Below are 22,102 nucleotides of genomic sequence, written 5' to 3' on the forward strand. Positions count from 1 at the left end.
CAGGCCTGTGCTCGAATCAAGGGTCTGGTAGGAATTTAAGGGGAGCCCCACAATTCCCCCCCCATTTTTGGGGAGTGAGGTTACCTTTAAAAGTCCTAATAAGCCTAAAGGGCCTGGTATGGCTTTTAGGGGAAACTCCATGCATGTTTTAAAAAATATTTTTTTACCTTCCTACCAGACCAAAAGGGTATGGATTAGGGGAGGGACCCCATGCTGTTATTTTTTGTTTTGTTTTTTATAAAAATATGATTTAAAGAAAAAAAGTCAGTCCTGTTGCAGCAGGTCCTATACATTGTACAGATGTGCAACTCTGTAGGTAGTTTGAGGGGAACCCCCAGGCATGATATTTAACCACTTGCCGACTGCAGATAGCTTCACTGCGGCCGGCCAGTTCTGGGAGGGCGTCATATGACGTCCTCTCAGAAAGCGCACTCCCGCACGCCCCCGGCGATCTCCGTGATCGCTGTGTCCTATGGACACAGCTGATCACATGATGTGGTAAAAGGCCAATCACAGCGGCTTTTTACCACGTGATCAGCCGTGTCCAATGACACAGCAGATCACCGGTAAATGCGGTAGCCGGTTATCGGCTGCACTTTCCTCACACTGTCATAGCGTGAGGAAAGTACTGCCGATAACCGGCAATTGTCAGTGGAGGGATCAGCAAAGATCATAACTGCCCTGATGACCAGTGCCCAGCAGTGCCACCCACCTGTGCCCAGCAGTGCCACCCACCTGTGCCCATCAGTGCCCAGCAGTGCCACCCACCTGTACCAAGCAGTGCCACCCAGCAGTGCAGTCCAGCAGTGCTGCCCAGCAGTGCTACCCATCAGTGCCACCAGTCAGTGCCCAGCAGTGCTGCCATTCAGTGCCACCCATCAGTGCCCATCATTGCTGCCTATGAGTGCCAGCTCATCAGTGCCGCCTATCAGTGCCACCTCATCAGTGCTGCCTATCAGTGCCCATCAGTTCTGCCTTTCAGTGCAGCCTCATCAACGCACATCAGTGAAGGAGAAACATTACCTGTTTGCAAAATTATATAATAGAAACAAAGAAAAAAAATGTTTTCCCAAATTTTTTCTATTTTTTTGTTTATAGCGAAAAAAAAATAAAACACTCAACAGCAAGTACATACCATCAAAAGAAAGCTCTATTTGTGTGAAAAAGATGATACAAATTTCATATGGGTGCAGTGTTGCATGAGCACGCAATTATCACTCAAAGTGCGACAGCACTGAAAGCTGAAAATTGGCCTGAGCAGAAAAGAGGTATAGTATATGTACCTGGTAGGCAAATGGTTAAAGACATTTTTCTTTTTTCTTTTTTTATTCTTTAAGCAATGAAAAATTATTGCCCTTTTAAAAGTTGTACTTTTTAAAATTTTTTAGTTTTTCTTTTTTTCACCGATTCATGTCCCTCAGGGTAGTACCCATGTCCCCATACCCCTTTTATTGCCAATAACTTGCTTATAAGCCTTCAAAATGGGCACTTTTGAATATACAAGTTCCAGTCCCATAGAGTTGTTTCAAATTTGAAGTTAGCAGTCGAACATTTATTAGGTTTGAATGTTTGACTGCGAATTGAACATGGGGGTGTTCGGCCCATCACTAGTTCTGAACATTGACCATGCATACCAGGTGTTTCTATACTGTTTCAATCTGTCATTTTCTTTCCAAATACATAATAGAGCTTTTTCTGCCATAGATAGGACAGTTTCTGATTTCCAGTAGAAAGGAATCACTATTCTTGCTTCTGAAATAAAATAGCTAAATATATCTTTTTTATTGTTTTAAGGGGGCCTGATATTATAGATGGTAATACAATTTTTGGTGAGTTAGGAATTTGTGCCTTTCTTGATCTTAGGATAAACTGTATGTCGTGTATATTTTAATTGGTGGGCATGCCCATCATTTGCGCGTCATTGTCCCTTTCGACTTATTCAACAAACATCAGAGATTAACATCAGAGATTATCAATAGCTACCAGAGCTCAGAAAAATGGATTTAACTTGATTACTAGATGGTACAAATACCTTGCTCATGTAAATCACATACATTGCTCAAAAAACTTAAAGGAACACTTTTTAATCAGAGAATAGCATCAAGTCAATTAAACTCCTGGGATATTGATCTGACATTGACATTTTTTTCTCTACTCATCTTTGACTGTTTTTCACTAGTTTTGCATTTGGCTAGGGTCAGTGTCACTACTGGTATCATGAGGCAATACCTGGATCCTACAGAGGTTACATAGGCAGTCTAACTCCTCCAGGATGGCACATCAATATGTGCCATTGCCAGAAGGATTGATGTGTCTTACGGCACAGTCTCAAGAGCATGGAGGAGATTCCAGGAGACAGGCAGTTACTCTAGGAGAGCTGGACAGGGCCGTAGAAGGTCCTTAAACCATCTGCTCCATTGTGCAAGGAGGAACAGGATAAGCACTTCCAGAACTCTACAAAAGGACCTCCAACAGGCCACTGGTGTGAATGTCTCTGACCAAACAATCAGAAACAGACTTCATGAGGGTGGCTTGAAGGCCCAACGTCCTCTAGTGGGAACTGTGCTCACTGCCTGGCACCATAGAGCTCGATTGGCATTTGCTATGGAATACCAGAATTGGCAGGTCTGCCACTGGCGCCCTGTGCTTTTCACAGAGCAGGTTCACCCTGAGCACATGTGACAGACATGAAAGGGTCTGGAGAAGCCATGGAGAATGTTATGCTACCTATTACATCGTTCAGCATGACCGTTTTGGTGGTGGGTCAGTAATGGTCTGGGGAGGCATATTCATGGAGGGATGCACAGACCTCTACAGGGTAGACAATGGCACCCTGACTTCCATTAGGTATGCGGATGAAATGCTTGGACCCATTGTCAGACCCTACACTGGTGCAGTGGGTCCTGGGTTCCTCCTGGTGCATGACAATACCCTGACTCATGTGGTGAGAGTATGCAGGCAGTTCCTGGAAGATGAAGGAGTTGATACCATTGAATGGCCCCCACACTTACCTGACCTAAATACAATAGACAACCTCTGGGATATCATGTTTCAGTCCATCCAACGCTGCCAGGTTACACCTCAGACTATCCAGGAGCTTAGTGATGCCCTGGTCCAAATCTGGGAGGAAATACCCCAGGATACCATCAATCATCTCATTAGGAGCATGCCCCAATGTTGTCAGGCATGCACACAAGCCCGTGGGGGCCATAGAAACTATTGAGTACCATTTTGAGTTTCTGCAATGAAATATCAACAAAATGATCTAGCATGCTGCATCATCTTTGAATTCAGTCCTCTGCAGGTTGCTAATTTTCATTTCCATCAAACGATGGGGCATCCTTACATTCCGAACACATTACCCAGTCCATATCAGTATAGATATGCAGCATATTTTTCCCCATTGAGATGTGATGTGTTTTCAAACTGTTCCTTTAATTTTTTTGAGCAGTGTAGATTTGTCTTTTGAGCAGTGGCTTTTACAGTCAAAGTTTTTGAAATAGCATGTGAAACCCCAGCATAATTACATTATTGTGCTGGATTGAGCAATTTTAGAGTGTGGATATGATATGCTTAGTTTAAAAAATCACACGATTCTGGTTACAAGTCCTCACAACAGAATTCTGGCACCTTAAAGCATACAGTACCTAATCCTCAATGCAAAAATTTTATATATTACAGCTTTCCAATCCTTACACATGGTGGCTGCATTTTTCTGGGCTCTTTTACCGTTATTTTCACCTGTTCATCCGCTGTTCAACAAAAGTGGCAGTTAGAGGGGTGAGACAAACTATTTACCATTGACAGGGGTGTTTACAATGGTCGGCTTTTATTCATTTCGATAAAACCTTTATCCTGAAAAGGAAAATAAATGTTTTCTATAACTTAGAAAGTATTAGCTAAAATTAGGCTTTAATTTGTGAATCACTTATTTAAAGTCTACCTATATCAACTAGTTCATCTAACACCATACTCTCCAGACAATGCTGCTGTTCAAGGGTGTTTCTGTTGCTCCCCATAAAGGAGCCACCCTAAAACAGAATGTGTGTGCAGTAGGCCAGATTACAATGTGATAATATAGGGAAAAAAAGCCTAAAAATAGAAAACTAACATAACCACTACATGTAAGGTTTGGTAAATTAATATGCTTTAAGAAAAATAGTTGTAAAGGTTTGTAAGATGAGAGAGGGCTGCAAAAGGATTTTTACAGAACTCTGCTTCCACCTGTCCACAACCAGCATGTAGTAAACAAATGGAAGTAATACACCACTAGTGAGAAAGCAAGTAAGTCTATGTCTAGACTTAGTCTAAGTCTAAGTAAGTCTATGGGACTTTTGAAGGCTTATATGCAAGTTGTTAGCCATACAATGTACTGCCCTGAGGGACATGAATCAGTGAAAAAAAAAAATCAAACTTACCCTTTTAAAGGGGCAGTCATTTTTCATTGCTTAAAGTAAAAAAAAAAAAATTAGTTTAAATATTATGCCTGGGGTCCCCTCTAAACCATACCAGACCCTTTAGGACCCTTTAGGTCTGGGAGGAAGGTTAGGAGGGACCCCACAGTAAAATAAAAAATTTAAAGTGCGTGGGATTCCCTCTAAAAGTCAGATCTACCAGGCCCTTTAGGCCTGGTAGGACTTTTAAGGGGAACCCCACCTTCACAAATGGAGAGGAAAGTGCATGGGCTACCCCCTTAAAGGCTTACTAGGCCCTTTAGGCCTGATAAGACTTTTAAAGGGAACCCTACCCCCACAAAATGGAGGAAAAAACATGTGGTCCCCCCTAAATGCCGATGGGGACAAGGGTCTCTTCCTCCACAACCCTGGCCAGGTAGTTGTGGGGGTCTGTGGGCAGGGGGCTCATTAGCATCAGGGTATCCCTTTAAATAAGGGGGCACCCTGATGCTGCCCCCCCTTGTGATGAGTAAGGGGTACTGGTACCCCTACACATTCACTAAAAGGTTACATTTAGAAAAAATGAAGACCCCAGACTTTTGAAAAATTCATTTATTAACCATTTACCCTCCAGAGGATTTATCCCCCTTAATGACCAGGCCTCTTTTTGCTACTTGGCACTGCACTAATTCAACAGAGTACAGCATTGCATGACCGCACAATTATCAAACAAAATTTATGTCCTTTTTTTCACACAAACAGAGCTTTCTTTCGGTGGTATTTGATCACCTGTGTGCTTTTTTATTTTTCGCGCTATAAACAAAAAAAGACTGAACATTTTGAAGAAAAACTATATTTTTTACTTTCTGCTATAAAAAATATATAGTAAACTCAAAGTTAGTTATAAATTTAGTATTGTAGTATTCTGCTACGTGTTTTTGGTAAAAAAAATCCAAATAATTGTATATTGATTGCTTTGTGTGCAAGTTATAGCGTCTACAACTATGGTAGATACTGCAATTTATGCAATTTTTTTGCTATATAGCGCTGCACTAGTTTAACTGACAATTGCGCAGTCATGCAATAAAATTATAAAATTTATGTGATTTTTTTCACACAAATAGAGCTTTCTTTTGGTGGCATTTGATCACCTGTGCCCTTTTTATTTTTGGAGCTATAAACAAAAAAAGGTTTGAGAAAATTAAAAAAACAATATTTTCTCATTTCTGTCATAAAAAATATCCAAAGAAACCCTAAAATTTCATCATAAATTTAGGACAACTTGTATTCTGCTACATGTTTTTGGTTAAAAAAATCCCAATGAGTGTATATTTATTGCTTTGTGTGGTGAAAGCTATAGCATCTGCAAACTATGGTATAGATAATGGAATTTACACAGCTTTTACTTTCTGACTGCCCATCACATTTCTTGAGGTGCTAAAGTACCAGGATAGTACAGACACCCTCAAATCACCCCTTTTCGGAAAGTAGACACCCTAAGCTATCTGCTGAGAGACATATTGGGGTTTATTTACTAAAGCTGGAGAGTCCAAAATCAGACTCCCTTCTGCATAGAAACCAATCAACTTCCAGGTTTCATTGCCAAAGCTTCATTGAACAAGTTGCGGTTAGAAGCTGATTAGTTTCTATGCAGAAGGGAGTCTGATTTTGGACTCTCCAGCTTTACTAAATAAACCCCATTGAGTCCATGGAAGATTTATTTTTTTCCACAAGTTTCTGGAAACTGACAAACACTTTTTTTTTTTCTTACACAAAGTTGTCATATAAATTATATATTTCTCGCACAAGCCATGGGTATATCTGGAATTACACCCCAAAATACATTCTGCTACTGAGTATGGGGATACAACATGTGTGAGACTTTTTGGGAGCCTAGCCACATACAGGAGCCTGAAATCCAATGACCACTTTGAAAACCTGAAGATGCGTAACTTTCTCATTTCACATCCTCACTACCTATCACAGTTTCGAAGGCCTTGAAATGTCAGGATAGCACCAAACCCCCCCAAATGACCCATTTATGAAAAGTAGACACCCCAAGGAATTTAAAAAGAGGCATGGTGAGTATTTTGCAGATCTAATTTTTTCACAAGGTTTTGAAATATAAAAAAAGAAAAGAAAAAATATGTTTTTGTTTTTTTTCTTCATTTTCCAAAAACTTGTGGCAACAAACAAGATCTGCAAAATACTCACCATGCTTATCAAATTCCTTGGGGTGTCTAATTTCCAAAAAGGGATCATTTGGGAGGGGGGGTTGGTGCTATCCTGGCATTTCAGGGCCTCCAAAACTGTGATAGGTAGTCAGGAAGTGTAGTAAGGAAATAAAGCCCTTTTAAAAGCCTGAAGGTGCTTATTGGATTTTGGGGTCCTGTACTTGTGGTACCCCCATATTCGGGAGAAGTAGCAGAATGTATTTTGGGGAGTAGTTCCACATATACCCATGGTATGTAGCAATAAATAATTTAAGTGACAATTTTGTGTAAAAAAAAAAAAAAAAAAAAAAAAAAAAAAAAAAACATTTATTTTGTCATTTTCCACAAAATTGTGGTAATAAAAATAATTCTTCTATTGATTCAACATGCCTCTCAACATATAGTTTGGAGTGTCTACTTTCCAAAAAGGGGTCGTTTTGGGGGGTGGGGGCATATTATGACTTGCATTAGAAGTTTATGCCACACATCACTCATTCTTCTAACCCCCTGAAGATCAAGCCTTTTCTGACACTTTTTGTTCCCATGAAAACAAATCAGTATTTTTTCTAGGAAATTAATTGAAACCCCCAAACATTATATATATTTTTTAAAACAAACACCCTAGTGAATAAAATAGTGGGTGCTGCAATTTTTTATGTCACATAGTATTCGAACAGCGATTTTTCAAACGCAATTTAAAAAAAAAATACACTTTTTTTACTTTTAATGCACAAAAACACAATATATTTGCCAATTATTTGGTAAACTATAAAAGATGATGGCATGCTGAGTAAATAGATACCAAACATGACATGCTTTAAAATTGTGCATGACCCGTGCAATGGTGAAAACCTGCATACGTTTTTAATATCCATAGCCAATGTTTTAAAAGTCTTTACAAACTACCGATTTAGATTTACAGAGGAGGTCTAGTGTTAGAATGAATGCCCTTGATCTGACGTTCACGGTGATACCTCACATGCATGGTGCAACTACTGTTTACATACTGGCACAGGGGCAATGCTCGCGCACACAGGTGTGCCCGCGCGAGGGGGGGGCGAGGGTGATTTTTTAAATTTTTTTTTATGTTATTTTGATTTTGTTTTATTATTTTTACATGGTCCCTTTCATTTTTTTAATCACTTTTAATGCTATCACAGGGAATGCAAATATTCCCTATAACGTCAATGGGCATTGTCATATATTCTTTTTTGAGAAATCTGGGGTCTATCAGACTCTAGATATCGCCTCTACCCTTACATTATCTAATCAAACCAAGATCGGTGTGATTAGATGCTTTCCCAATTTACAAATGGCACTGTTTATATCCTGCAAAACTGAAGTGATGAAATGCTCGTAGCTTCTGATTTCTTAGGCTATAGAGATGATTGGCACCATTCTGGTCTCCAATCAGCTCTATGGTCAGCTAACAGAAACACCGACTGCATTCTCAGGTTCCCCCGGTGGCACGGGACTGCCCGAGAAAGCCGTGGAAGGCAGCAGGGGAGGAGGGGCATCATCTCCCGCTGCTTGTAAAAGCAATCCTGCAACTAGTCAGCCACTAGAATTGCTTTTATATGAAAACCGAATGCTGGCTGAAAAAAATGATGCAGCTGGTTATCCTGGTATAACCATTCAAATTCCAGTGATGTACCAGTATGTCTCTGGTTCTTGTTGGGTATATATGCTATGTTCTTTTTTTTTTTTTTTTTTTTTTTGTATGCAACCTGTGAGCTGAATGAAAAAAAGAGAAGAAATCTCATTGTGTTGTGATTGGCCAAAGCATTGCATCTGACCTGTGCTCAGGTGGATTGCTTAGGCCAATCTCAATGCACTGGGATAGCGCAGTGCACTGTGGAGCGTGGCGAGCTGTTCGCCTTAACTTACCATTTGTGTATTTGGCGAAAACACAAATGGCCGATGTTCGAGTCGAACTTATGTTTGCCATCAACATCAAGCCCTTCCCTATACACCACTATTGCTACTCTCTTTAGAAATAGTCAAGCATAGATAAAGAACATCCCTTAGGACTTTAACAAGAAGAAAAAATAATGTAAAACTATAACAACAATTTTATTTCATACTTCATAAAACATAATAAAAACAACAGGCTGGTAGTTGAGATTGAAACCTAATACAACATGTTAAGGTTTATCCAAAAATAGACCTGCCCCATTTAGGGGGAATAATATAGTACAAATGTCATACAACAGACGCTCCCCCTAGGGGTCACAAAATGGACACACGCAGGGGCGGACTGACAACTCATGGGGCCCCCGGGCAACAGGGGACCATGGGGCTCAAAAAAGCCTATGAAAAAGGTACCAGGGGAATTTCATGGGGCCCCCCACTGACCCCGGGCCCTCGGGCAGTGTCCGGGTTTCCAAATGGTCAGTCCGCCCCTGGGCACACGACTTTACAAGGAAAAGTGCAAGGCAAAGTTGTATAATTCCCAGCAGCTGAAAAAGACCCCTAAAGTTTCTCACCCGGCTGTGAAGCCGCAAGCTGTCACAGTCGGGTGCCCACACTGAAGATGCTGGAGAAACCAGCCATGGTGAGGACACTGCTGGACCCAGGGATAGGTAAGTGTCTGTATTTTAAAAGTCAGCAGCTACAGTTTTTGTAGCTGTTGACTTTTACTTTTTTTTCCAGCTGGAACTCCACTTTAATACGTTCTCTGCATTAAGCTAAAGAGACCTTCTGTGTCCAGGATCCCCTTCAGACCCCCATATACTTACCTGAGCCCGATATCAATCCAGTGCTATGCACAAGAGCAGAGGCTATCTCTCCATTCTCTCCCTCCTCACGGGGCAGATTAAATGCAGTGGGAGACATTGGCTCCTGCTACTTTCAATGATTTCCTATGATGAGGGCATGGGAGGGGTCTATGGTTGCAGGTAGTAGAGTTTGGGAGTGAGCCCTCCTGATTCCTTCCCCTAGCAAACGGCTTTCTAGGGGAGTACTCAGAAGGCAGGCGGAGTCAGGAGTGCTGGTGGGGGACCCCAGCAGATGAGGATCAAATGCAAAACCATTACACATAGCAGGTAAGTATAAGATGTATGTTATTTTTAAAAAATTAAAGGTTTAGAATCACTTTAATGTGATGGTTTGAACAACATTCTAACTTGACATTTTTATCTGCTGAGTGTCTATATACACACTCTCACAGTTGCACATACATTTTTTTTTTGCATGCACAAAGATATTTGTAATGGCAAGGGCAGTGCCCAGCCCCCATGCCTATGCACGGTGATCAGTCATCTGAAGTAGATCATGTCAGCAGTTGCCATGTTTTTTCTATTGGCAGATTGATGGTCATTGTTACTCATAATTGATGAAGAACTGCATCCATGATGTGACTAACGATGGATTCACATTTTGGGACTTTTTCCTTTTAAATAAAAGACTTGTCAATGTGCGTCTGTTTGTTTTTTTTTACTTTACATTACGTTTTGTGAATTATTCCGATAAGCCCCCCCCATCTGCAGACCTAGGTCTCCCCTGTCAAGGTAACCTCCCCATGTTGAGAACATGTGGTCCAGTATGGTTTGGGGCTGGGTGCCTGTTCATCCCCCCTTGTATACACCATACAGATGTGCCGCTTTACAGGCAAGCTTTTTTGACAATCCTTTCATATTAGCCTAGAAAATGGTCCATACTGACTTTTAGGATTCAGCTTCCATTGATTTCAGCGGGTTTCAGATTTAGCATCCAAACTTTGGTAAAGTTTGCTGAGTGTAGCACTACCCACTTGAGAGCCGCTGGTTTTGGATCCCCTTTTACTTCCTGCACAGTCAGGTAACACGCATTTTCCACTTGCATCTAGAAACAAGAAATAGTCCATGGGCTTCGGTTTTTTAGTTGTATTACGGAATTTAACTTGTGTAGCGATACCCCCGTAGGGGCTGCTTGAGTTTGTTCACTCCGCCACTCTGCCTCTCAACCCAAAGAACTGTCTCAGCCCCAACTGACACACCTGGCCATACTGTAAGTGCAAGGATCAATGAAAAGCACACACGTTATAATAAAACACAGAGATCAGCTTTACTGTAAGACCTCTATGGGAAGTAATAAACATTAACAACAGGTATATGTTAGGTGAATCAAGAGAAGAGCAAATACTGTGACAGAAAGCAATATAACTTACTTTTACACTCAGTCTGCTTTCAGGGGATTCCAACCGTAAATAACCCCAAAAGCAGAGGAAACACTTAAATGGCAACCTGAAAGTGGAATTACCTCCTCTACATAGATTCGGCTCTATGATGTCCAAGCAGGAGGAGGGCAGAAGAACGACTCTCTATTGTGTCAAACTTCTCCCTTCTAACCCCCGACACCACAAGCCCAATAGGCAAACACTGTATCCAAATGAAGCTTAATAGCTGCTTTCCAAGGTAAAGCTATTCCCTCACACACCATGCAATATAGAGGCCTGACTACGCATGCGCGTGCACGTATGGCACCAGTAACTTCAGTCTCTTGGTAACAGGATGAATCTTGGGATCTTCAGCTAGCCACTTTCGTTGGTGCACTTAAACTCCTTAAACACTTAAAGTATAATTGTAATCCCGTGGCAGTATTTGTATAGCAAAGCGAATACTGTGTCTGTTCAGCACGGCCATCTACACAACCCAGTGCCTGGTGAATTTGAGCAAGGTATGATGCAGTATGTGTGCAGTGTTCCTGTCATCTGACAGTGGGAAAAATCCCTCTCACCAGATCCTGTGACAAAGGCCCAAACGATCGTCCTGGAAATGACAGGCTCCTCTGGTCACCTCAGGATGAGCACTTCACATTGTCAGGATGGCCACTGTACTGTAAGCCACTTCTCTCAGTTTGGATGTTCCCTTGGCTGATGCAGATCACCAAGCATGCAGTGCACTGCCCAAAAGCACTTCTTTGCCAGGTCCAATCTCTCTGCTGCCACATGCAGTCTCCCCTCCTCAGGAGAAAAACCCCAAGATCAATCCCTTCACTCTGCTCTCCCTAAGCATGATGGCTTTCGTAGTTCTTTTATAATTCTATCTCCATATTAGCCTATAAGGCCGTTTCGGTTCAAGACTCCATCGTCCACAATGCTTTGCACCTGCACTTCCTGTTTGACAGAGTCCTTGTCATTGGCTCCTTTAATGGCTCTTGTAATTGGCTCTCTCACTCTCTTACAGTCTGAGAGGAGAAGGGGGGCTGAAATCCCTCACTGCTTTGTCTGTGTCAGGGCAAGTGTCAGGTTACACAGGAGAAGCCAGTCAGCAGATCACAGCCATGAGACAGGATTCATCTCTCCTGCTACACACTCCCCCCACCATAGAACCTTTGGTCCTCCAAAGGCAGTAACAATCCTTGACCTGGTACATGCTTGATATATACACGCGGAGAAAAACAAGTTAGTACACACAGGAAACCAAACAATTTACATTCTCATAAAATCTTGGCAGGGGAACCTCCCACCAGTTAGTAGCCTATAAGCCACCTTAATTGGACTTGCCCAGCCAGATGTGTCAGGGGGTGAGTCAGGATTTTCAACCACCAAATCTGCGCTGGAAGGATCAGGTGCTTCAAGAGTCCTTTTAGCGGTGAGAACAACCTCTTCAGAGCTCTCACCCAAAGTATCATATGTTCGTCTCTTTGGCGGGTGAATAACCCTACGCTCTCGCTGTTCTTTAGGCTCTGGGGTTGCAAACACACTGGTCTCTTCTCCCTGAATTTTAGCTTCATCCCTAACTTCCTCTTCAATGAAGGATGGGAAGTCTGCAGAGTCTGTTGTCAGCAAAGAGGACTGAGAGTCTTCCAGCTCTTCAACTGGTGGACTCTGAGGCACAAACTCAGGAGCTTCTGGCCTGAGTATCCCGGTGTCGATTACTGTGGCAGGAGAAGGAGGGATAGCAGATTCAAGCATCTGAGACAACCACAGCCAATCCATTCGCAACTCTTCATCTTCGCTGTCTCCATCTTCTGCAGGCTGAAGCACAGACTGAGACCGAGTTATTGGCCGAGATCTCTGGGAGGCCCTGGATGATGACTGTGGATCTGGCTGTAGTTGCACACGAACTGCTTCAGATAGAGGCAACAAATGATTACGATGCCAAGTTTTCAGTGGGCCTGTGCTTCCCTCTGGCCGGATCTGGTACACTGGGAGTCCTGGCAGCTGTTTGCAGATGACATAGGGCTGCGATTTCCACCGGTCAGCCAATTTGTGTTTTCCAGGGACACCCAGGTTTCTCAGCAGCACCTTGTCACCTGGCTGTAAGTCCTGCACTCGTACCCGGAGGTCAAAGTTTCTTTTATTTCTCTGTCCTCGGGCATCTGAGGCAGCTTGAGCCTTGTCATAGGCAGCCTTCAGACTTTTCCGCAGGCGGTCTACATATCCTCTGTGTGAGGTTGCAGAGGTACGGTCTATGGATGTGCCAAAAGCCAAATCTACTGGCAGCCGGGCCTCCCGCCCAAACATTAGACGATAGGGAGAGTATCCTGTGGCATCGTTTGTGGTGCTGTTATAAGCATGCACAATAGCTGCTATGTGCTTGCTCCAGTGCTGCTTTTTCTCAGAAGTCAGAGTCCCAAGCATATCCAAGAGGGTTCTGTTGAATCTCTCTGGTTGGGGATCTCCCTGAGGATGGTATGGGGTGGTTCTAGACTTCCTGATGCCCAAAAGATCTAACAGTTTCTTGATGAGACTGCTTTCAAAGTCTCTCCCTTGATCAGAATGGATGCGTTGAGGTAGACCATAGTGCACAAAGAATTTTCCACCAAGATCTTGGCCACCGTGAGTGCTTGTTGGTCTCTTGTGGGAAAAGCCTGCGCATACCTAGTGAAGTGATCAGTTACTACTAGGATATTTCCCTGTCCACTCAAATCAGGCTCCAAGCTTAGAAAATCAATGCACACCAGCTCCATGGGTCCCTGACTCTGAAGGTGGCCCATTGGGGCAGCTCGGTGAGGCAAAGTCTTCCTTTGGATGCACCTAATGCAGGAGTGACAGTAACCCTCAACTTCAGCTCGCATGCAGGGCCAGTAGAATCTGTCCCTCACCAGGTGGAAGGTCCTGTCGGGTCCTAAGTGACCATGACTATCATGCAAAGCAGTTAATACTGTCTCTCTGTGTTTTTCTGGCAGGAACAACTGCCATCTTTCTCCAGGATCTCCAGAGGGGCCCCTTCGGTAGACCACCCCTTGGTGCAACTGCAACCGATCCCACTCTCGGTGTAGTAGACGGGCTTCCTTAAGAGAGTCAGTGAGGAGCAAGTCAGGGCATTGGCTCTCCAAGGCTTTCAATGCCAAGCTACAGAGAGGGTCTTCCAACTGATCCCTTCACAAGTCTTTCTTGGAGAGTTTTGGCAGACCTTCATCCCCGACTTGGGTGACGTTGCAGTAACATCTGGGAACACCAGCGGCTGACACTCCAAGGTCTTTGGCCCTGGATCCTCCTCCAGCTTGGTGTTCTGCTCCTTGACATAAGGCTTGTACCCCTTCGGGAGTCAGCTGAGTCCATTCTTCAGTATAGTCCCTGGAACAATGAGGCCTTCTTGACAATGCATCCGCATCTTTGTTTCCAACTCCTGGTCGATATTTCAGACTGAAAGTGAATTCAGATAAGGCAGCCAGCCATCTGTGACCTGTGGCATCTAACTTCGCCGTAGTGAGGATATAGGTGAGAGGGTTATTGTCGGTCTTGATCACGAATTCAGCCCCGTATAAGTAATCTCTCAGCTTATCCACTACTGCCCACTTTAGAGCCAGAAATTCGAGCTTGTGTGTGGGATAGTTCTTCTCAGTGGGTGCCAAGCTCCGACTCACATAGGCAACAGGCCGAGGGTGCCCGTCATGCTCTTGATACAGCACCCCGCCCAACCCATCTCTGCTAGCATCAACATGCAGCTCGTATGGCTTGGTTGGGTCTGCATAGGCTAGAACTGGAGCAGTGGTTAGACTCCACTTAAGCTGTCTGAAAGCCTCTTCACACTGAGCAGTCCACTGTTCTTGAATGGACTCTCTGGGTTTCTTAGGACCTCCAGCTGATCGAACAGGTTTTGGCAGATCTGGGTCATCATCTTCCTCTCCACTCTTTAGTAGTTCGTTGAGTGGGCGAGCTGTTTTAGCAAATCCCTCAACAAATCTTCTGTAGTAGGAACAGAATCCCAGAAATGACCTAAGTTCGGTCACATTAGTAGGCCTTGGCCAGGAAGTGACGGCCTCTAGCTTCTGGGGGTCGGTGGCCACTCCATCAGCAGACACAATGTGGCCAAGGTAATTAACTGAGGGTTAATAGAACTGGCACTTCTCCAGGGATAACTTCAACCCCTCATCATGGAGTCTCTTCAGTACCTTCTCTAGACGCTCTTCGTGCTCCTCCAGAGTCTTGCCAAACACAATGATATCATCTAGGTACACCAATACCTCTATCAGGTTCATGTCTCCCACCGTCTTCTCCATTAACCTCTGGAAAGTGGCTGGGGCACCGGAAAGGCCTTGTGGCATGCGGTTGAATTCAAAGAACCCCACCGGGGTAATGAAAGCGGTCTTCTCTCGGTCTTCAGGGTGCATGGGAATTTGATAGTATCCGCTCTTCAAATCCAACACGCTAAACCACTTGGCCCCTGATAGACTCTGCAAAGCGTCTTCTATTCTTGGGGTGGTGTATTGGTCAGGAATGGTCCTCCTGTTCAGCGTCCGATAATCAATACACAGCCTCAATGCACCATTCTTCTTCCGTACCACCACTATTGGAGAAGCATATGGACTCCGGGACTCTCGGATGATACCTGCCCCTTTCAACTCTGCCAGTTGCTCACGCAGGTCTTCCAAGTCCCCTAAAGGAATCCGTCGAACACTTTCCCTGAATGGCTTATCCTCTTTAAGACGGATTCGGTGTTTGGCACTTTTTGCACATCCCACATCGAATTCACTCTTGGAGAATGCAACCTTCCATCCCTGAAGCTGAACCTTGGCCCTTTCCTTCCATTCAGGTGGAAGGGGAGTATTTTCCAGATAAAATTCCTTGGCAGGGATCCCATCTTTCTCTTCCCCCACCAAATCAGATAGTGAGACTGGGGTGGCTGGGTTAACTTGTCCCAACAACATCCATGCTGGCATCTTCACAGGTAAGGCCGTTATGTTGCAGACACTAACTGGAATTTTTCCATGACTTCTTTGTAACGCTTTAGTTGAAACAACTTCAGGAATTATCTCTACTCCTGAACCTTTCCTCTGGCCATCTGCCTCGACGACAATGAAAGGGCCTGGTTGCTTCCAGTTCAACTTGACGGACGCTTGTAAACAGGCCACTTCACCAGGCTGTAACACCTTCTCCCTTCGGTCCAAACGCCAGATCTTCCCCACTCCTTCAGCTGGAGCTTTCTGTTCTTGCACCAGGCGCTGATAGGCCTGTGTCAGGCTCCGCCCAACGGGATCTCTAGTGGTCCACAGCACGGGGTTTCCCAGGATGCGGAGTCTAAGTCCCAGTCTGCCTTTTCACCAGGGCCCCTGATGGTGGGGATGGACTTGGTGCAAGACTGGAACCAGGTCGCGCCCCTGGGCACCCCCGGCGGTGGTAGAGGGGTCCCGCTGGGGGTATGTGCCCGGGATGAGCCTGCTGCGAAGGGGACGACAGGTCCGATCCGAGCGGATGGATGGGATGGCAGATTCTGATCCGAGCGGGATGGACGGATGCCAGATCCCGATCCGAGCGGGATGGATGGGTGACAGCTAGGAGTGAGCGAGGTCAGACTAGCCGGGTCGGTATCGTGCGGGCAGCGTGGTACCGGGGGAGTAAGCAGAGAATGGTCGGGGTCACAAGCCAGGATCAGCAGGTAGCGGGCAGCGCGGTACAGAGGGTCAGGCAGGAGGATGGTCAGGGACGAGCCGGGGTCAGAGCAGGAGAGGGTCAGCATAAGTCAGAACAGGCAGAGTTTGGCAACTAGGAAGCGTACTTACAGGACAGGAACAAGACCTTGCGGCAACCTGGAGATGCACAGGGCAGCTTTAAATAGAGCGCCCTGCTCTCCCATTGGTGCGGCCGCGATCGCTACTGCGCATGCGCGGCCGCCGCCGCGATCGTCGGCCGGGACGGATCGGCCATCTGCGCATGCGCGCACCGCCGAGGACCCGGGATCCCTGACATTGCCCCCCCCCCCTACGGGCAACCTCCGGATGCCCAACCGACCCCTACCGAACGGCTGGTTCTGAAAAAATTCCCGCACAAGTCTTGGGGCGTGCACATTTTGGGCCGGCTCCCATGAATTTTCCTCCGCCCCATATCCTTTCCATTTAACCAGAAACTGAGTTCGGCCTCCCCTCTTCCTACAATCTAAGATAGCTTCAACTTCAAACTCCTCCTCCCCATCCACGTCTACTGCCTCCGGTGGTTTAGACCTTCGATCCGGGAAGGGATCTGGAGTTGCTGGTTTCAACAGGGACACGTGGAAGACCGGATGAACCTTCATAGACTCGGGCAGTGCAAGCTCGTATGCCACCTCGTTGATCTTACGTTTTACACGAAAGGGCCCCAAGAATTTGGGAGCCAGTTTCTTCGAAGGGCAGGGCATTTTCAAATTTGCGGTGGACAACCAAACCTGGTCCTCTGGCTGCAAACTCAATTCCCCCCTTCTCTTCTTATCAAATGCCCTCTTATTGTCACCCTGGGCCTTTGCCATTGCTTCCTGCAATACCTTACTATTGGTTAACAAAAAGTTCAACATATCCTGCGTGGCCGGGACTGCGACCTCCGGTATCAGATCTGGCAGGAATACAGGGTGGAACCCGTAGTTTGCGAAAAACGGGGACTGTCCAGTAGCCGAGTGACTCGCATTGTTATATGCGAATTCCGCAAGTGGCAGGAGAGTAAACCAGTCATCTTGGAGGAAGGTGGTATAGCACCTGAGGTACTGTTCTAGGGTCTGATTTGTACGCTCCGTCTGTCCATTGGTCTGTGGGTGGTAAGCAGAGGAGAATGACAGCTTAATTCCCAGGGTATCACATAAAGCTTTCCAGAACCTGGATGTAAACTGAACCCCTCTGTCAGATACAATATCCCTGGGAATTCCGTGGAGTCTTACCACTTCTTTAATAAACACACGTGCTGTCTCAAGGGCCGTAGGTGTGTCCTTTAGAGGTACAAAATGGGCCATCTTGGACAGGCGGTCTACAATCACGAAGATTGCTGTGTGGTCCTGAGAGGGTGGAAGTTCCACAATAAAGTCAATGGAAATCATTGTCAATGGTCTGTCGGGTATTGGTAATGGACGCAAGAGACCCCAAGCCTTATTCCTAGTAGGCTTGTTCCTCTGACAAACGGGACAGGTTTTTACATAAGTTTCGCACTCTCTGGCCATATTAGGCCACCAGAAGGTACGCTGCAACAGCTCCAAGGTCTTACGTACCCCAAAGTGCCCGGCCAGTGGGTGATCATGGCAGTATCCCAATACCAATGTACGGGCTTCCTCAGGGACCACAATCTGATCCTCCTTCCAGAGGAGTCCCTCCCTATTTAGTAAGGGGACACCGGGTGGGCCTTGCATACCTACGGATGTGGTCTGCAATTGAGAGTGAAGCTCCGATTGGAGGGCTAGGAAATTCCCTGGGGACAGGATAGTGTCCGGCTTGGGACTCTCTTCGGGGTCCCCAAACATGCGGGAGAGCGCATCAGGTTTCGTATTCTTAGACCCTGGCCTATAAGTTATATGGAAAAAGAACCGAGAAAAGAACAGTGCCCACCTGGCCTGACGTGGCCTCAGACGTTTAGCTGTTCTCAAATACTCTAGGTTCTTGTGATCCATGAAAATCAATATCGGGTGTACCGCCCCCTCTAACAGGTATCTCCATTCCTCTAGTGCCACCTTGATCGCCAAGAGTTCCCGATCCCCGATATCGTAATTCCTTTCAGCAGGAGTTAGTTTCCTGGAGAAGAAAGCCACCGGGTGCACAAGCTCTTTGATGCCCTTCCTCTGGGACAGGATCGCCCCGACCGCATTCTCAGATGCGTCTACCTCCAAGATATATGGCAAGGACGAATCAGGGTGGCTCAAAATAGGAGCTGCCGTAAACAACTCTTTTAAAGCTTCGAATGCCCTCTGTGCCTCAGACGTCCACCGGAAGCGGACCCCCTGCCTGGTCAGCTGGGTGATAGGGGATACTAGGCCTGAAAAGTTCTTAATGAACTTCCTATAAAAGTTCGCGAAGCCAATAAAGCGTTGGACCGCTTTCTTATCGGTGGGTGCTGGCCAGGCTAAGATGGCCGAAACCTTTTGGGGATCCATGGCTATTCCCGTGGGAGAGATGGTTAGGCCCAGAAATGAAATACTACTCTGTTCAAAACAGCACTTGTCTGCCTTGGCATACAAGCTGTGTTGGCGGAGCCGTTCTAACACGCGCTTCACATGACCCCTATGGTCCTCCAAGGTTGGGGAAAAGATAAGGATATCGTCTAGGTATACAATGACGAAGACATCCAGATAGTCCCTGAACACATCGTTTATGAAATGCTGGAAGGTGGCTGGAGCGTTGCATAGGCCGAAGGGCATAACCAAATATTCATAGTGTCCGAATCTGGTACGGAATGCTGTCTTCCACTTGTCCCCCTCTCTGATACGGACTAAATTATAGGCACCTCTCAAGTCTAGTTTAGTGAAGACAGATGCTGACTTCAACCTCTGAAAAAGTTCGGGGACTAGTGGTAGCGGGTAACGGTTCTTCACCGTGACTTTGTTCAAGTCCCGGTAATCTACGCAGGGCCGGAGGGACTTGTCCTTTTTTTCCACAAAGAAAATGCCCGCCCCAGCTGGCGACGTGGAGGGTCTAATAAACTCCTTATGGAGGTTTTCATCGATATATTCTCTCAGTACCCCTAACTCCCGCTCGGATAAGGGGAATATCCGCCCAAATGGAATCTCCGACCCTGGGAGGAGATCAATTGGGCAGTCATAACCTCGGTGCGGGGGGAGAGTGTCCGCCCCCCGCTTGCTAAACACATCCAAAAAACTATGGTAGGCCGAAGGAATGACTTGCGCCAGTTCCACATCTGTCTCTAGACACAACAAGGTCTCCGGAATCGGGGAGGTCTTAGGGAGGCAATGCTGCTGGCAGTATGTGGAGAGGAACTGGATAGAACCCGTCTTCCAGTCCACCTGGGGATTATGGGCTCGTAACCACGGGAGCCCCAAAATAATTGGAAATAATGGGGATGCTATGGCGTCTAACCGAAGGATTTCTTCATGATGGGTCGATATAGTGGTACGGATAGGTGGGGTTTCATGGTCCACCACCCCTGACTTAATACGGGATCCATCTGCCAGGAAAATATTCAATCCCACCTCCTTAGCTTGTAGGGGGATTCGTTGCTGAACTGCAAAGTCCAAATCTATGAAGCAACTACACGCCCCAGAATCCACAATTGCTGTGGTCACCACCGTTCTCCCCGGCAGCTGAAGTGACACAGGTACCGCTAGATAACTAGTGTTGCCCACACTGGTAGAATTGACCGTAGAAAAAACAGCGGAACACTTACCCCCCTTGGCTGGACAGGTACGTACCACATGGCCTGCTCCCCCACAGTATAGACAGAGATGGTTGGTAAGACGCCTCTGGCGTTCCTCAGGTGTAAGTGTCAGCCGTGTCCTTCCCGGTGGCCCGGTCTTGGGTGTATCCATAGCATCCTGATTCTGGCTTGCCGGCTGGAACTGGGTTGAAGCCTGAGGGGGTGTTTCAGTTGGTCCTCGTCCTTGGTTGCACTTTTCCTGCCTGCGCTCCCGCAACCGGCGGTCAATTCGAATAGTCAATGCTATTAGGGCCTCCAAAGTACTAGGTATGTCTATTCGGGCCAATTCGTCCTTCAGTGATTCAGCTAACCCAATGCGGAACTGGTGGTGCAGAGCCGCCTCGTTCCATTGGCTGTCACTACGCCAACGCCTGAATTTGGCGGCATAGTCCTCCACTGTCTGGTGACCCTGCCTGAGTGTATATAGGGCCCTCTCGGCCGTTGCGGTGCGCAGCGGGTCGTCATACAAGAGGGCCATAGCCTCAAAAAATACTGTCATTGACCTCAACAGCGGGTCTTGATTCTCTAGGAGCCGGTGGGCCCAGTCTTGGGGTCCACCCCGTAGTAGGGCAATGATGAACCCTACCTTCACTGATTCAGAGGAAAAGGTCCGAGGCTGGAGGTCAAAGTATAGCTGACAGGAGCTACGAAAGGCCCTGAATCTACTTCAGTCTCCAGAAAAACGTTCTGGTGTGGGGACGCGGGGTTCAGGTGCGGGTAACAACCCTGGTGTCTCCCTAGTGGGTTCCCCAGACTCCCCGGTAGATGTAGCTATGGTCTGCATGCGACTGTCCAATCTAGTATAACCCTCCTGTAGACCCCTAATTCCTAATGTAAGGGTCTCCATCTGTCGGCAGATGTCATCCAGAGGGGACGTTCCCCTTCCAGGCTCAGTCATGGCCGCAAGGTACTGTCAGGCTCCGCCCAATGGGATCTCTAGTGGTCCACAGCACGGGGTTTCCCAGGACGCGGAGTCTAAGTCCCAGTCTGCCTTTTCACTAGGGCCCCTGATGGTGGGGATGGACTTGGTGCAAGACTGGAACCAGGTCGCGCCCCTGGGCACCCCCGGCGGTGGTAGAGTGGTCCCTCTGGGGGTATGTGCCCGGGATGAGCCTGCTGCGAAGGGGACGACAGGTCCGATCCGAGCGGATGGATGGGATGGCAGATTCCGATCCGAGCGGGATGGACGGATGCCAGATCCCGATCCGAGCAGGATGGATGGGTGACAGCTAGGAGTGAGCGAGGTCAGACTAGCCGGGTCAGTATCGTGCGGGCAGCGTGGTACAGGGGGAGTAAGCGGAGAATGGTCGGGGTCACAAGCCAGGATCAGCAGGTAGCGGGCAGCGCGGTACAGAGGGTCAGGCAGGAGGATGGTCAGGGACGAGCCGGGGTCAGAGCAGGAGAGGGTCAGCATAAGTCAGAACAGGCAGAGTTTGGCAACTAGGAAGCGTACTTACAGGACAGGAACAAGACCTTGCGGCAACCTGGAGATGCACAGGGCAGCTTTAAATAGAGCGCCCTGCTCTCCCATTGGTGCGGCCGCGATCGCTACTGCGCATGCGCGGCCGCCGCCGCGATCGTCGGCCGGGACGGATCGGCCGTCTGTGCATGCGTGCACCGCCGAGGACCCGGGATCCCTGACAGCCTGTCTCAACAAGGGGTGCACACTTGTAGTTGAAGTGTCTGACTCCAGAACAACAGGCGTCAACAGTCTTCTGACCAGATCAGTATTGGTTCCTATAATAAGGGAACCCGTACTGACCCCTACTGGGCGAGGACAGACCACTGCTAACGTGTCAAAAGTCTCAGTTTTCCCAGCCACCGAGGGATCAAAAGTCAGCCTGACTGGTAAATAACCGTCATAGGGGAAGTTTTGAGTGCCAGTGCCCCATATCTCCAGCTCTTCCAACTTCTGCAAGGGCAGGTGCTTGAGGTGCTTGTCATAGAAGTCTGGGTAGAGAAGGGTC

The sequence above is a fragment of the Staurois parvus genome, unplaced genomic scaffold (genome assembly GCF_062004578.1).
Source record: "Staurois parvus isolate SC_StPar_1 unplaced genomic scaffold, SC_StPar_1.0 ptg000011l, whole genome shotgun sequence".
Classification (NCBI taxonomy): domain Eukaryota; kingdom Metazoa; phylum Chordata; class Amphibia; order Anura; family Ranidae; genus Staurois; species Staurois parvus.